General features: G+C 36.3%; 24 non-coding genes across 24 annotated transcripts; all 24 read right to left on the bottom strand.

Moving 5' to 3' along the window:
- Positions 1–247: 247 nt before the first annotated feature.
- LOC134127427 (U4 spliceosomal RNA) lies at positions 248–388 on the bottom strand. Its single transcript, XR_009956143.1, has one exon. It is a non-coding gene; the product is annotated as a U4 spliceosomal RNA (small nuclear RNA).
- Positions 389–850: 462 nt separating this feature from the next.
- Positions 851–991, bottom strand: LOC134127426 (U4 spliceosomal RNA). The gene has a single exon (XR_009956142.1). It is a non-coding gene; the product is annotated as a U4 spliceosomal RNA (small nuclear RNA).
- Positions 992–1,453: 462 nt separating this feature from the next.
- Positions 1,454–1,594, bottom strand: LOC134127425 (U4 spliceosomal RNA). Its single transcript, XR_009956141.1, has one exon. It is a non-coding gene; the product is annotated as a U4 spliceosomal RNA (small nuclear RNA).
- Positions 1,595–2,121: 527 nt separating this feature from the next.
- On the bottom strand, positions 2,122–2,262 carry LOC134127424 (U4 spliceosomal RNA). Its single transcript, XR_009956140.1, has one exon. It is a non-coding gene; the product is annotated as a U4 spliceosomal RNA (small nuclear RNA).
- Positions 2,263–2,789: 527 nt separating this feature from the next.
- On the bottom strand, positions 2,790–2,930 carry LOC134127423 (U4 spliceosomal RNA). Its single transcript, XR_009956139.1, has one exon. It is a non-coding gene; the product is annotated as a U4 spliceosomal RNA (small nuclear RNA).
- Positions 2,931–3,457: 527 nt separating this feature from the next.
- Positions 3,458–3,598, bottom strand: LOC134127422 (U4 spliceosomal RNA). The gene has a single exon (XR_009956138.1). It is a non-coding gene; the product is annotated as a U4 spliceosomal RNA (small nuclear RNA).
- A 527-nt stretch (positions 3,599–4,125) lies between these two features.
- On the bottom strand, positions 4,126–4,266 carry LOC134127421 (U4 spliceosomal RNA). The gene has a single exon (XR_009956137.1). It is a non-coding gene; the product is annotated as a U4 spliceosomal RNA (small nuclear RNA).
- A 527-nt stretch (positions 4,267–4,793) lies between these two features.
- Positions 4,794–4,934, bottom strand: LOC134127420 (U4 spliceosomal RNA). The gene has a single exon (XR_009956136.1). It is a non-coding gene; the product is annotated as a U4 spliceosomal RNA (small nuclear RNA).
- Positions 4,935–5,396: 462 nt separating this feature from the next.
- LOC134127418 (U4 spliceosomal RNA) lies at positions 5,397–5,537 on the bottom strand. The gene has a single exon (XR_009956134.1). It is a non-coding gene; the product is annotated as a U4 spliceosomal RNA (small nuclear RNA).
- Positions 5,538–6,064: 527 nt separating this feature from the next.
- LOC134127417 (U4 spliceosomal RNA) lies at positions 6,065–6,205 on the bottom strand. Its single transcript, XR_009956133.1, has one exon. It is a non-coding gene; the product is annotated as a U4 spliceosomal RNA (small nuclear RNA).
- Positions 6,206–6,732: 527 nt separating this feature from the next.
- On the bottom strand, positions 6,733–6,873 carry LOC134127416 (U4 spliceosomal RNA). The gene has a single exon (XR_009956132.1). It is a non-coding gene; the product is annotated as a U4 spliceosomal RNA (small nuclear RNA).
- A 462-nt stretch (positions 6,874–7,335) lies between these two features.
- On the bottom strand, positions 7,336–7,476 carry LOC134127415 (U4 spliceosomal RNA). Its single transcript, XR_009956131.1, has one exon. It is a non-coding gene; the product is annotated as a U4 spliceosomal RNA (small nuclear RNA).
- A 527-nt stretch (positions 7,477–8,003) lies between these two features.
- Positions 8,004–8,144, bottom strand: LOC134127414 (U4 spliceosomal RNA). The gene has a single exon (XR_009956130.1). It is a non-coding gene; the product is annotated as a U4 spliceosomal RNA (small nuclear RNA).
- A 527-nt stretch (positions 8,145–8,671) lies between these two features.
- LOC134127413 (U4 spliceosomal RNA) lies at positions 8,672–8,812 on the bottom strand. Its single transcript, XR_009956129.1, has one exon. It is a non-coding gene; the product is annotated as a U4 spliceosomal RNA (small nuclear RNA).
- Positions 8,813–9,274: 462 nt separating this feature from the next.
- Positions 9,275–9,415, bottom strand: LOC134127412 (U4 spliceosomal RNA). Its single transcript, XR_009956128.1, has one exon. It is a non-coding gene; the product is annotated as a U4 spliceosomal RNA (small nuclear RNA).
- Positions 9,416–9,942: 527 nt separating this feature from the next.
- On the bottom strand, positions 9,943–10,083 carry LOC134127411 (U4 spliceosomal RNA). The gene has a single exon (XR_009956127.1). It is a non-coding gene; the product is annotated as a U4 spliceosomal RNA (small nuclear RNA).
- Positions 10,084–10,610: 527 nt separating this feature from the next.
- On the bottom strand, positions 10,611–10,751 carry LOC134127410 (U4 spliceosomal RNA). The gene has a single exon (XR_009956126.1). It is a non-coding gene; the product is annotated as a U4 spliceosomal RNA (small nuclear RNA).
- Positions 10,752–11,213: 462 nt separating this feature from the next.
- On the bottom strand, positions 11,214–11,354 carry LOC134127409 (U4 spliceosomal RNA). The gene has a single exon (XR_009956125.1). It is a non-coding gene; the product is annotated as a U4 spliceosomal RNA (small nuclear RNA).
- A 527-nt stretch (positions 11,355–11,881) lies between these two features.
- LOC134127407 (U4 spliceosomal RNA) lies at positions 11,882–12,022 on the bottom strand. The gene has a single exon (XR_009956123.1). It is a non-coding gene; the product is annotated as a U4 spliceosomal RNA (small nuclear RNA).
- A 527-nt stretch (positions 12,023–12,549) lies between these two features.
- On the bottom strand, positions 12,550–12,690 carry LOC134127406 (U4 spliceosomal RNA). The gene has a single exon (XR_009956122.1). It is a non-coding gene; the product is annotated as a U4 spliceosomal RNA (small nuclear RNA).
- Positions 12,691–13,217: 527 nt separating this feature from the next.
- On the bottom strand, positions 13,218–13,358 carry LOC134127405 (U4 spliceosomal RNA). The gene has a single exon (XR_009956121.1). It is a non-coding gene; the product is annotated as a U4 spliceosomal RNA (small nuclear RNA).
- Positions 13,359–13,820: 462 nt separating this feature from the next.
- LOC134127404 (U4 spliceosomal RNA) lies at positions 13,821–13,961 on the bottom strand. Its single transcript, XR_009956120.1, has one exon. It is a non-coding gene; the product is annotated as a U4 spliceosomal RNA (small nuclear RNA).
- Positions 13,962–14,488: 527 nt separating this feature from the next.
- LOC134127403 (U4 spliceosomal RNA) lies at positions 14,489–14,629 on the bottom strand. Its single transcript, XR_009956119.1, has one exon. It is a non-coding gene; the product is annotated as a U4 spliceosomal RNA (small nuclear RNA).
- A 527-nt stretch (positions 14,630–15,156) lies between these two features.
- On the bottom strand, positions 15,157–15,297 carry LOC134127402 (U4 spliceosomal RNA). The gene has a single exon (XR_009956118.1). It is a non-coding gene; the product is annotated as a U4 spliceosomal RNA (small nuclear RNA).
- Between the last annotated feature and the right edge of the window lie 63 nt (positions 15,298–15,360).

Genomic DNA, 15,360 nt, shown 5'->3' with positions numbered 1-15,360 from the left:
AGTACAATCCACTTTGTTGGCAAAACAGTACACTTAGTACAAATCACTTTGTTGGCAGTACACTTAGTACAATCCATTTTATTGCCCTGGAGTAGTAGAGCTTTACACTTTACTAGAGTTCTAAGGATGTTAAAACAAATTTGAAATTTTAGGCAGATACCTCAATTTTAGCAATATCATTCTCTATTCCCCTATGACCTGCAATCCACACATGGATAAAAGATTTCTTTTGACATAAAATCCCAAGTCTCTTTAGAGACTAACAAAAATTGCCTCAGCTGACTATATTTCAAGTCATCTTTGGCGGGTATTGGGTTAAAGTTTTCAACCAGCAATAATCACGTCTCAGTAAACTTCATAGACTATGAAATTGCCTCTGCACAAGAATACCTATTGCTACAAACGCATTAAACAGTACATGCCTTAATACTCCCGAAACCAATGGTGCAGGACTCTAACCTTACAGCATGTATGTTAATGTTTTGGTGATTTTCTCTCTACAAACCACGCCCATTTCAAGTTTTCACAATTAATGCTGGACATGCCATAGGCATTATTCCAAGTTATGAGAGTTAATGCTGGATATGGCAACACAGTACAATTAGTACAATCCACTTTGTTGGCAAAACAGTACACTTAGTACAAATCACTTTGTTGGCAGTACACTTAGTACAATCCATTTTATTGCCCTGGAGTAGTAGAGCTTTACACTTTACTAGAGTTCTAAGGATGTTAAAACAAATTTGAAATTTTAGGCAGATACCTCAATTTTAGCAATATCATTCTCTATTCCCCTATGACCTGCAATCCACACATGGATAAAAGATTTCTTTTGACATAAAATCCCAAGTCTCTTTAGAGACTAACAAAAATTGCCTCAGCTGACTATATTTCAAGTCATCTTTGGCGGGTATTGGGTTAAAGTTTTCAACCAGCAATAATCACGTCTCAGTAAACTTCATAGACTATGAAATTGCCTCTGCACAAGAATACCTATTGCTACAAACGCATTAAACAGTACATGCCTTAATACTCCCGAAACCAATGGTGCAGGACTCTAACCTTACAGCATGTATGTTAATGTTTTGGTGATTTTCTCTCTACAAACCACGCCCATTTCAAGTTTTCACAATTAATGCTGGACATGCCATAGGCATTATTCCAAGTTATGAGAGTTAATGCTGGATATGGCAACACAGTACAATTAGTACAATCCACTTTGTTGGCAAAACAGTACACTTAGTACAAATCACTTTGTTGGCAGTACACTTAGTACAATCCATTTTATTGCCCTGGAGTAGTAGAGCTTTACACTTTACTAGAGTTCTAAGGATGTTAAAACAAATTTGAAATTTTAGGCAGATACCTCAATTTTAGCAATATCATTCTCTATTCCCCTATGACCTGCAATCCACACATGGATAAAAGATTTCTTTTGACATAAAATCCCAAGTCTCTTTAGAGACTAACAAAAATTGCCTCAGCTGACTATATTTCAAGTCATCTTTGGCGGGTATTGGGTTAAAGTTTTCAACCAGCAATAATCACGTCTCAGTAAACTTCATAGACTATGAAATTGCCTCTGCACAAGAATACCTATTGCTACAAACGCATTAAACAGTACATGCCTTAATACTCCCGAAACCAATGGTGCAGGACTCTAACCTTACAGCATGTATGTTAATGTTTTGGTGATTTTCTCTCTACAAACCACGCCCATTTCAAGTTTTCACAATTAATGCTGGACATGCCATAGGCATTATTCCAAGTTATGAGAGTTAATGCTGGATATGGCAACACAGTACAATTAGTACAATCCACTTTGTTGGCAAAACAGTACACTTAGTACAAATCACTTTGTTGGCAGTACAATTATTAAAATCCACTTTGATGGCAACACAGTACACTGAGTACAAATCACTTTGTTGGCAGTACACTTAGTACAATCCATTTTATTGGCCTGGAGTAGTAGAGCTTTACACTTTACCAGAGTTCTAAGGATGTTAAAACAAATTTGAAATTTTAGGCAGATACCTCAATTTTAGGAATATCATTCTCTATTCCACTATGACCTGCAATCCACACATGGTTAAAAGATTTCTTTTGACATAAAATCCCAAGTCTCTTTAGAGACTAACAAAAATTGCCTCAGCTGACTATATTTCAAGTCATCTTTGGCGGGTATTGGGTTAAAGTTTTCAACCAGCAATAATCACGTCTCAGTAAACTTCATAGACTATGAAATTGCCTCTGCACAAGAATACCTATTGCTACAAACGCATTAAACAGTACATGCCTTAATACTCCCGAAACCAATGGTGCAGGACTCTAACCTTACAGCATGTATGTTAATGTTTTGGTGATTTTCTCTCTACAAACCACGCCCATTTCAAGTTTTCACAATTAATGCTGGACATGCCATAGGCATTATTCCAAGTTATGAGAGTTAATGCTGGATATGGCAACACAGTACAATTAGTACAATCCACTTTGTTGGCAAAACAGTACACTTAGTACAAATCACTTTGTTGGCAGTACAATTATTAAAATCCACTTTGATGGCAACACAGTACACTGAGTACAAATCACTTTGTTGGCAGTACACTTAGTACAATCCATTTTATTGGCCTGGAGTAGTAGAGCTTTACACTTTACCAGAGTTCTAAGGATGTTAAAACAAATTTGAAATTTTAGGCAGATACCTCAATTTTAGGAATATCATTCTCTATTCCACTATGACCTGCAATCCACACATGGTTAAAAGATTTCTTTTGACATAAAATCCCAAGTCTCTTTAGAGACTAACAAAAATTGCCTCAGCTGACTATATTTCAAGTCATCTTTGGCGGGTATTGGGTTAAAGTTTTCAACCAGCAATAATCACGTCTCAGTAAACTTCATAGACTATGAAATTGCCTCTGCACAAGAATACCTATTGCTACAAACGCATTAAACAGTACATGCCTTAATACTCCCGAAACCAATGGTGCAGGACTCTAACCTTACAGCATGTATGTTAATGTTTTGGTGATTTTCTCGCTACAAACCATGCCCATTTCAAGTTTTCACAATTAATGCTGGACATGCCATAGGCATTATTCCAAGTTATGAGAGTTAATGCTGGATATGGCAACACAGTACAATTAGTACAATCCACTTTGTTGGCAAAACAGTACACTTAGTACAAATCACTTTGTTGGCAGTACAATTATTAAAATCCACTTTGATGGCAACACAGTACACTGAGTACAAATCACTTTGTTGGCAGTACACTTAGTACAATCCATTTTATTGGCCTGGAGTAGTAGAGCTTTACACTTTACTAGAGTTCTAAGGATGTTAAAACAAATTTGAAATTTTAGGCAGATACCTCAATTTTAGCAATATCATTCTCTATTCCCCTATGACCTGCAATCCACACATGGATAAAAGATTTCTTTTGACATAAAATCCCAAGTCTCTTTAGAGACTAACAAAAATTGCCTCAGCTGACTATATTTCAAGTCATCTTTGGCGGGTATTGGGTTAAAGTTTTCAACCAGCAATAATCACGTCTCAGTAAACTTCATAGACTATGAAATTGCCTCTGCACAAGAATACCTATTGCTACAAACGCATTAAACAGTACATGCCTTAATACTCCCGAAACCAATGGTGCAGGACTCTAACCTTACAGCATGTATGTTAATGTTTTGGTGATTTTCTCTCTACAAACCACGCCCATTTCAAGTTTTCACAATTAATGCTGGACATGCCATAGGCATTATTCCAAGTTATGAGAGTTAATGCTGGATATGGCAACACAGTACAATTAGTACAATCCACTTTGTTGGCAAAACAGTACCCTTAGTACAAATCACTTTGTTGGCAGTACAATTATTAAAATCCACTTTGATGGCAACACAGTACACTGAGTACAAATCACTTTGTTGGCAGTACACTTAGTACAATCCATTTTATTGGCCTGGAGTAGTAGAGCTTTACACTTTACTAGAGTTCTAAGGATGTTAAAACAAATTTGAAATTTTAGGCAGATACCTCAATTTTAGCAATATCATTCTCTATTCCCCTATGACCTGCAATCCACACATGGATAAAAGATTTCTTTTGACATAAAATCCCAAGTCTCTTTAGAGACTAACAAAAATTGCCTCAGCTGACTATATTTCAAGTCATCTTTGGCGGGTATTGGGTTAAAGTTTTCAACCAGCAATAATCACGTCTCAGTAAACTTCATAGACTATGAAATTGCCTCTGCACAAGAATACCTATTGCTACAAACGCATTAAACAGTACATGCCTTAATACTCCCGAAACCAATGGTGCAGGACTCTAACCTTACAGCATGTATGTTAATGTTTTGGTGATTTTCTCTCTACAAACCACGCCCATTTCAAGTTTTCACAATTAATGCTGGACATGCCATAGGCATTATTCCAAGTTATGAGAGTTAATGCTGGATATGGCAACACAGTACAATTAGTACAATCCACTTTGTTGGCAAAACAGTACACTTAGTACAAATCACTTTGTTGGCAGTACAATTATTAAAATCCACTTTGATGGCAACACAGTACACTGAGTACAAATCACTTTGTTGGCAGTACACTTAGTACAATCCATTTTATTGGCCTGGAGTAGTAGAGCTTTACACTTTACCAGAGTTCTAAGGATGTTAAAACAAATTTGAAATTTTAGGCAGATACCTCAATTTTAGGAATATCATTCTCTATTCCACTATGACCTGCAATCCACACATGGTTAAAAGATTTCTTTTGACATAAAATCCCAAGTCTCTTTAGAGACTAACAAAAATTGCCTCAGCTGACTATATTTCAAGTCATCTTTGGCGGGTATTGGGTTAAAGTTTTCAACCAGCAATAATCACGTCTCAGTAAACTTCATAGACTATGAAATTGCCTCTGCACAAGAATACCTATTGCTACAAACGCATTAAACAGTACATGCCTTAATACTCCCGAAACCAATGGTGCAGGACTCTAACCTTACAGCATGTATGTTAATGTTTTGGTGATTTTCTCGCTACAAACCACGCCCATTTCAAGTTTTCACAATTAATGCTGGACATGCCATAGGCATTATTCCAAGTTATGAGAGTTAATGCTGGATATGGCAACACAGTACAATTAGTACAATCCACTTTGTTGGCAAAACAGTACACTTAGTACAAATCACTTTGTTGGCAGTACACTTAGTACAATCCATTTTATTGCCCTGGAGTAGTAGAGCTTTACACTTTACTAGAGTTCTAAGGATGTTAAAACAAATTTGAAATTTTAGGCAGATACCTCAATTTTAGCAATATCATTCTCTATTCCCCTATGACCTGCAATCCACACATGGATAAAAGATTTCTTTTGACATAAAATCCCAAGTCTCTTTAGAGACTAACAAAAATTGCCTCAGCTGACTATATTTCAAGTCATCTTTGGCGGGTATTGGGTTAAAGTTTTCAACCAGCAATAATCACGTCTCAGTAAACTTCATAGACTATGAAATTGCCTCTGCACAAGAATACCTATTGCTACAAACGCATTAAACAGTACATGCCTTAATACTCCCGAAACCAATGGTGCAGGACTCTAACCTTACAGCATGTATGTTAATGTTTTGGTGATTTTCTCTCTACAAACCACGCCCATTTCAAGTTTTCACAATTAATGCTGGACATGCCATAGGCATTATTCCAAGTTATGAGAGTTAATGCTGGATATGGCAACACAGTACAATTAGTACAATCCACTTTGTTGGCAAAACAGTACACTTAGTACAAATCACTTTGTTGGCAGTACAATTATTAAAATCCACTTTGATGGCAACACAGTACACTGAGTACAAATCACTTTGTTGGCAGTACACTTAGTACAATCCATTTTATTGGCCTGGAGTAGTAAAACTTTACATTTTACCAGAGTTCTAAGGATGTTAAAACAAATTTGAAATTTTAGGCAGATACCTCAATTTTAGGAATATCATTCTCCATTCCCCTATGACCTGCAATCCACACATGGTTAAAAGATTTCTTTTGACATAAAATCCCAAGTCTCTTTAGAGACTAACAAAAATTGCCTCAGCTGACTATATTTCAAGTCATCTTTGGCGGGTATTGGGTTAAAGTTTTCAACCAGCAATAATCACGTCTCAGTAAACTTCATAGACTATGAAATTGCCTCTGCACAAGAATACCTATTGCTACAAACGCATTAAACAGTACATGCCTTAATACTCCCGAAACCAATGGTGCAGGACTCTAACCTTACAGCATGTATGTTAATGTTTTGGTGATTTTCTCTCTACAAACCACGCCCATTTCAAGTTTTCACAATTAATGCTGGACATGCCATAGGCATTATTCCAAGTTATGAGAGTTAATGCTGGATATGGCAACACAGTACAATTAGTACAATCCACTTTGTTGGCAAAACAGTACACTTAGTACAAATCACTTTGTTGGCAGTACAATTATTAAAATCCACTTTGATGGCAACACAGTACACTGAGTACAAATCACTTTGTTGGCAGTACACTTAGTACAATCCATTTTATTGGCCTGGAGTAGTAAAACTTTACATTTTACCAGAGTTCTAAGGATGTTAAAACAAATTTGAAATTTTAGGCAGATACCTCAATTTTAGGAATATCATTCTCTATTCCACTATGACCTGCAATCCACACATGGTTAAAAGATTTCTTTTGACATAAAATCCCAAGTCTCTTTAGAGACTAACAAAAATTGCCTCAGCTGACTATATTTCAAGTCATCTTTGGCGGGTATTGGGTTAAAGTTTTCAACCAGCAATAATCACGTCTCAGTAAACTTCATAGACTATGAAATTGCCTCTGCACAAGAATACCTATTGCTACAAACGCATTAAACAGTACATGCCTTAATACTCCCGAAACCAATGGTGCAGGACTCTAACCTTACAGCATGTATGTTAATGTTTTGGTGATTTTCTCGCTACAAACCATGCCCATTTCAAGTTTTCACAATTAATGCTGGACATGCCATAGGCATTATTCCAAGTTATGAGAGTTAATGCTGGATATGGCAACACAGTACAATTAGTACAATCCACTTTGTTGGCAAAACAGTACACTTAGTACAAATCACTTTGTTGGCAGTACACTTAGTACAATCCATTTTATTGCCCTGGAGTAGTAGAGCTTTACACTTTACTAGAGTTCTAAGGATGTTAAAACAAATTTGAAATTTTAGGCAGATACCTCAATTTTAGCAATATCATTCTCTATTCCCCTATGACCTGCAATCCACACATGGATAAAAGATTTCTTTTGACATAAAATCCCAAGTCTCTTTAGAGACTAACAAAAATTGCCTCAGCTGACTATATTTCAAGTCATCTTTGGCGGGTATTGGGTTAAAGTTTTCAACCAGCAATAATCACGTCTCAGTAAACTTCATAGACTATGAAATTGCCTCTGCACAAGAATACCTATTGCTACAAACGCATTAAACAGTACATGCCTTAATACTCCCGAAACCAATGGTGCAGGACTCTAACCTTACAGCATGTATGTTAATGTTTTGGTGATTTTCTCTCTACAAACCACGCCCATTTCAAGTTTTCACAATTAATGCTGGACATGCCATAGGCATTATTCCAAGTTATGAGAGTTAATGCTGGATATGGCAACACAGTACAATTAGTACAATCCACTTTGTTGGCAAAACAGTACACTTAGTACAAATCACTTTGTTGGCAGTACAATTATTAAAATCCACTTTGATGGCAACACAGTACACTGAGTACAAATCACTTTGTTGGCAGTACACTTAGTACAATCCATTTTATTGGCCTGGAGTAGTAGAGCTTTACACTTTACCAGAGTTCTAAGGATGTTAAAACAAATTTGAAATTTTAGGCAGATACCTCAATTTTAGGAATATCATTCTCTATTCCACTATGACCTGCAATCCACACATGGTTAAAAGATTTCTTTTGACATAAAATCCCAAGTCTCTTTAGAGACTAACAAAAATTGCCTCAGCTGACTATATTTCAAGTCATCTTTGGCGGGTATTGGGTTAAAGTTTTCAACCAGCAATAATCACGTCTCAGTAAACTTCATAGACTATGAAATTGCCTCTGCACAAGAATACCTATTGCTACAAACGCATTAAACAGTACATGCCTTAATACTCCCGAAACCAATGGTGCAGGACTCTAACCTTACAGCATGTATGTTAATGTTTTGGTGATTTTCTCTCTACAAACCACGCCCATTTCAAGTTTTCACAATTAATGCTGGACATGCCATAGGCATTATTCCAAGTTATGAGAGTTAATGCTGGATATGGCAACACAGTACAATTAGTACAATCCACTTTGTTGGCAAAACAGTACACTTAGTACAAATCACTTTGTTGGCAGTACAATTATTAAAATCCACTTTGATGGCAACACAGTACACTGAGTACAAATCACTTTGTTGGCAGTACACTTAGTACAATCCATTTTATTGGCCTGGAGTAGTAGAGCTTTACACTTTACCAGAGTTCTAAGGATGTTAAAACAAATTTGAAATTTTAGGCAGATACCTCAATTTTAGGAATATCATTCTCTATTCCACTATGACCTGCAATCCACACATGGTTAAAAGATTTCTTTTGACATAAAATCCCAAGTCTCTTTAGAGACTAACAAAAATTGCCTCAGCTGACTATATTTCAAGTCATCTTTGGCGGGTATTGGGTTAAAGTTTTCAACCAGCAATAATCACGTCTCAGTAAACTTCATAGACTATGAAATTGCCTCTGCACAAGAATACCTATTGCTACAAACGCATTAAACAGTACATGCCTTAATACTCCCGAAACCAATGGTGCAGGACTCTAACCTTACAGCATGTATGTTAATGTTTTGGTGATTTTCTCGCTACAAACCATGCCCATTTCAAGTTTTCACAATTAATGCTGGACATGCCATAGGCATTATTCCAAGTTATGAGAGTTAATGCTGGATATGGCAACACAGTACAATTAGTACAATCCACTTTGTTGGCAAAACAGTACACTTAGTACAAATCACTTTGTTGGCAGTACACTTAGTACAATCCATTTTATTGCCCTGGAGTAGTAGAGCTTTACACTTTACTAGAGTTCTAAGGATGTTAAAACAAATTTGAAATTTTAGGCAGATACCTCAATTTTAGCAATATCATTCTCTATTCCCCTATGACCTGCAATCCACACATGGATAAAAGATTTCTTTTGACATAAAATCCCAAGTCTCTTTAGAGACTAACAAAAATTGCCTCAGCTGACTATATTTCAAGTCATCTTTGGCGGGTATTGGGTTAAAGTTTTCAACCAGCAATAATCACGTCTCAGTAAACTTCATAGACTATGAAATTGCCTCTGCACAAGAATACCTATTGCTACAAACGCATTAAACAGTACATGCCTTAATACTCCCGAAACCAATGGTGCAGGACTCTAACCTTACAGCATGTATGTTAATGTTTTGGTGATTTTCTCTCTACAAACCACGCCCATTTCAAGTTTTCACAATTAATGCTGGACATGCCATAGGCATTATTCCAAGTTATGAGAGTTAATGCTGGATATGGCAACACAGTACAATTAGTACAATCCACTTTGTTGGCAAAACAGTACACTTAGTACAAATCACTTTGTTGGCAGTACAATTATTAAAATCCACTTTGATGGCAACACAGTACACTGAGTACAAATCACTTTGTTGGCAGTACACTTAGTACAATCCATTTTATTGGCCTGGAGTAGTAAAACTTTACATTTTACCAGAGTTCTAAGGATGTTAAAACAAATTTGAAATTTTAGGCAGATACCTCAATTTTAGGAATATCATTCTCCATTCCCCTATGACCTGCAATCCACACATGGTTAAAAGATTTCTTTTGACATAAAATCCCAAGTCTCTTTAGAGACTAACAAAAATTGCCTCAGCTGACTATATTTCAAGTCATCTTTGGCGGGTATTGGGTTAAAGTTTTCAACCAGCAATAATCACGTCTCAGTAAACTTCATAGACTATGAAATTGCCTCTGCACAAGAATACCTATTGCTACAAACGCATTAAACAGTACATGCCTTAATACTCCCGAAACCAATGGTGCAGGACTCTAACCTTACAGCATGTATGTTAATGTTTTGGTGATTTTCTCTCTACAAACCACGCCCATTTCAAGTTTTCACAATTAATGCTGGACATGCCATAGGCATTATTCCAAGTTATGAGAGTTAATGCTGGATATGGCAACACAGTACAATTAGTACAATCCACTTTGTTGGCAAAACAGTACACTTAGTACAAATCACTTTGTTGGCAGTACAATTATTAAAATCCACTTTGATGGCAACACAGTACACTGAGTACAAATCACTTTGTTGGCAGTACACTTAGTACAATCCATTTTATTGGCCTGGAGTAGTAAAACTTTACATTTTACCAGAGTTCTAAGGATGTTAAAACAAATTTGAAATTTTAGGCAGATACCTCAATTTTAGGAATATCATTCTCTATTCCACTATGACCTGCAATCCACACATGGTTAAAAGATTTCTTTTGACATAAAATCCCAAGTCTCTTTAGAGACTAACAAAAATTGCCTCAGCTGACTATATTTCAAGTCATCTTTGGCGGGTATTGGGTTAAAGTTTTCAACCAGCAATAATCACGTCTCAGTAAACTTCATAGACTATGAAATTGCCTCTGCACAAGAATACCTATTGCTACAAACGCATTAAACAGTACATGCCTTAATACTCCCGAAACCAATGGTGCAGGACTCTAACCTTACAGCATGTATGTTAATGTTTTGGTGATTTTCTCGCTACAAACCATGCCCATTTCAAGTTTTCACAATTAATGCTGGACATGCCATAGGCATTATTCCAAGTTATGAGAGTTAATGCTGGATATGGCAACACAGTACAATTAGTACAATCCACTTTGTTGGCAAAACAGTACACTTAGTACAAATCACTTTGTTGGCAGTACACTTAGTACAATCCATTTTATTGCCCTGGAGTAGTAGAGCTTTACACTTTACTAGAGTTCTAAGGATGTTAAAACAAATTTGAAATTTTAGGCAGATACCTCAATTTTAGCAATATCATTCTCTATTCCCCTATGACCTGCAATCCACACATGGATAAAAGATTTCTTTTGACATAAAATCCCAAGTCTCTTTAGAGACTAACAAAAATTGCCTCAGCTGACTATATTTCAAGTCATCTTTGGCGGGTATTGGGTTAAAGTTTTCAACCAGCAATAATCACGTCTCAGTAAACTTCATAGACTATGAAATTGCCTCTGCACAAGAATACCTATTGCTACAAACGCATTAAACAGTACATGCCTTAATACTCCCGAAACCAATGGTGCAGGACTCTAACCTTACAGCATGTATGTTAATGTTTTGGTGATTTTCTCTCTACAAACCACGCCCATTTCAAGTTTTCACAATTAATGCTGGACATGCCATAGGCATTATTCCAAGTTATGAGAGTTAATGCTGGATATGGCAACACAGTACAATTAGTACAATCCACTTTGTTGGCAAAACAGTACACTTAGTACAAATCACTTTGTTGGCAGTACAATTATTAAAATCCACTTTGATGGCAACACAGTACACTGAGTACAAATCACTTTGTTGGCAGTACACTTAGTACAATCCATTTTATTGGCCTGGAGTAGTAGAGCTTTACACTTTACCAGAGTTCTAAGGATGTTAAAACAAATTTGAAATTTTAGGCAGATACCTCAATTTTAGGAATATCATTCTCTATTCCACTATGACCTGCAATCCACACATGGTTAAAAGATTTCTTTTGACATAAAATCCCAAGTCTCTTTAGAGACTAACAAAAATTGCCTCAGCTGACTATATTTCAAGTCATCTTTGGCGGGTATTGGGTTAAAGTTTTCAACCAGCAATAATCACGTCTCAGTAAACTTCATAGACTATGAAATTGCCTCTGCACAAGAATACCTATTGCTACAAACGCATTAAACAGTACATGCCTTAATACTCCCGAAACCAATGGTGCAGGACTCTAACCTTACAGCATGTATGTTAATGTTTTGGTGATTTTCTCTCTACAAACCACGCCCATTTCAAGTTTTCACAATTAATGCTGGACATGCCATAGGCATTATTCCAAGTTATGAGAGTTAATGCTGGATATGGCAACACAGTACAATTAGTACAATCCACTTTGTTGGCAAAACAGTACACTTAGTACAAATCACTTTGTTGGCAGTACAATTATTAAAATCCACTTTGATGGCAACACAGTACACTGAGTACAAATCACTTTGTTGGCAGTACACTTAGTACAATCCATTTTATTGGCCTGGAGTAGTAGAGCTTTACACTTTACCAGAGTTCTAAGGATGTTAAAACAAATTTGAAATTTTAGGCAGATACCTCAATTTTAGGAATATCATTCTCTATTCCACTATGACCTGCAATCCACACATGGTTAAAAGATTTCTTTTGACATAAAATCCCAAGTCTCTTTAGAGACTAACAAAAATTGCCTCAGCTGACTATATTTCAAGTCATCTTTGGCGGGTATTGGGTTAAAGTTTTCAACCAGCAATAATCACGTCTCAGTAAACTTCATAGACTATGAAATTGCCTCTGCACAAGAATACCTATTGCTACAAACGCATTAAACAGTACATGCCTTAATACTCCCGAAACCAATGGTGCAGGACTCTAACCTTACAGCATGTATGTTAATGTTTTGGTGATTTTCTCTCTACAAACCACGCCCATTTCAAGTTTTCACAATTAATGCTGGACATGCCATAGGCATTATTCCAAGTTATGAGAGTTAATGCTGGATATGGCAACACAGTACAATTAGTACAATCCACTTTGTTGGCAAAACAGTACACTTAGTACAAATCACTTTGTTGGCAGTACAATTATTAAAATCCACTTTGATGGCAACACAGTACACTGAGTACAAATCACTTTGTTGGCAGTACACTTAGTACAATCCATTTTATTGGCCTGGAGTAGTAGAGCTTTACACTTTACCAGAGTTCTAAGGATGTTAAAACAAATTTGAAATTTTAGGCAGATACCTCAATTTTAGGAATATCATTCTCTATTCCACTATGACCTGCAATCCACACATGGTTAAAAGATTTCTTTTGACATAAAATCCCAAGTCTCTTTAGAGACTAACAAAAATTGCCTCAGCTGACTATATTTCAAGTCATCTTTGGCGGGTATTGGGTTAAAGTTTTCAACCAGCAATAATCACGTCTCAGTAAACTTCATAGACTATGAAATTGCCTCTGCACAAGAATACCTATTGCTACAAACGCATTAAACAGTACATGCCTTAATACTCCCGAAACCAATGGTGCAGGACTCTAACCTTACAGCATGTATGTTAATGTTTTGGTGATTTTCTCGCTACAAACCACGCCCATTTCAAGTTTTCACAATTAATGCTGGACATGCCATAGGCATTATTCCAAGTTATGAGAGTTAATGCTGGATATGGCAACACAGTACAATTAGTACAATCCACTTTGTTGGCAAAACAGTACACTTAGTACAAATCACTTTGTTGGCAGTACACTTAGTACAATCCATTTTATTGCCCTGGAGTAGTAGAGCTTTACACTTTACTAGAGTTCTAAGGATGTTAAAACAAATTTGAAATTTTAGGCAGATACCTCAATTTTAGCAATATCATTCTCTATTCCCCTATGACCTGCAATCCACACATGGATAAAAGATTTCTTTTGACATAAAATCCCAAGTCTCTTTAGAGACTAACAAAAATTGCCTCAGCTGACTATATTTCAAGTCATCTTTGGCGGGTATTGGGTTAAAGTTTTCAACCAGCAATAATCACGTCTCAGTAAACTTCATAGACTATGAAATTGCCTCTGCACAAGAATACCTATTGCTACAAACGCATTAAACAGTACATGCCTTAATACTCCCGAAACCAATGGTGCAGGACTCTAACCTTACAGCATGTATGTTAATGTTTTGGTGATTTTCTCTCTACAAACCACGCCCATTTCAAGTTTTCACAATTAATGCTGGACATGCCATAGGCATTATTCCAAGTTATGAGAGTTAATGCTGGATATGGCAACACAGTACAATTAGTACAATCCACTTTGTTGGCAAAACAGTACACTTAGTACAAATCACTTTGTTGGCAGTACAATTATTAAAATCCACTTTGATGGCAACACAGTACACTGAGTACAAATCACTTTGTTGGCAGTACACTTAGTACAATCCATTTTATTGGCCTGGAGTAGTAAAACTTTACATTTTACCAGAGTTCTAAGGATGTTAAAACAAATTTGAAATTTTAGGCAGATACCTCAATTTTAGGAATATCATTCTCCATTCCCCTATGACCTGCAATCCACACATGGTTAAAAGATTTCTTTTGACATAAAATCCCAAGTCTCTTTAGAGACTAACAAAAATTGCCTCAGCTGACTATATTTCAAGTCATCTTTGGCGGGTATTGGGTTAAAGTTTTCAACCAGCAATAATCACGTCTCAGTAAACTTCATAGACTATGAAATTGCCTCTGCACAAGAATACCTATTGCTACAAACGCATTAAACAGTACATGCCTTAATACTCCCGAAACCAATGGTGCAGGACTCTAACCTTACAGCATGTATGTTAATGTTTTGGTGATTTTCTCTCTACAAACCACGCCCATTTCAAGTTTTCACAATTAATGCTGGACATGCCATAGGCATTATTCCAAGTTATGAGAGTTAATGCTGGATATGGCAACACAGTACAATTAGTACAATCCACTTTGTTGGCAAAACAGTACACTTAGTACAAATCACTTTGTTGGCAGTACAATTATTAAAATCCACTTTGATGGCAACACAGTACACTGAGTACAAATCACTTTGTTGGCAGTACACTTAGTACAATCCATTTTATTGGCCTGGAGTAGTAAAACTTTACATTTTACCAGAGTTCTAAGGATGTTAAAACAAATTTGAAATTTTAGGCAGATACCTCAATTTTAGGAATATCATTCTCTATTCCACTATGACCTGCAATCCACACATGGTTAAAAGATTTCTTTTGACATAAAATCCCAAGTCTCTTTAGAGACTAACAAAAATTGCCTCAGCTGACTATATTTCAAGTCATCTTTGGCGGGTATTGGGTTAAAGTTTTCAACCAGCAATAATCACGTCTCAGTAAACTTCATAGACTATGAAATTGCCTCTGCACAAGAATACCTATTGCTACAAACGCATTAAACAGTACATGCCTTAATACTCCCGAAACCAATGGTGCAGG

Source organism: Pungitius pungitius, chromosome 4, assembly GCF_949316345.1.
Source record: "Pungitius pungitius chromosome 4, fPunPun2.1, whole genome shotgun sequence".
In the NCBI taxonomy this organism is placed as follows: domain Eukaryota; kingdom Metazoa; phylum Chordata; class Actinopteri; order Perciformes; family Gasterosteidae; genus Pungitius; species Pungitius pungitius.
Note: the sequence above shows the minus strand (reverse complement) of the source record. Positions and strands in the feature narration are given on the sequence as shown.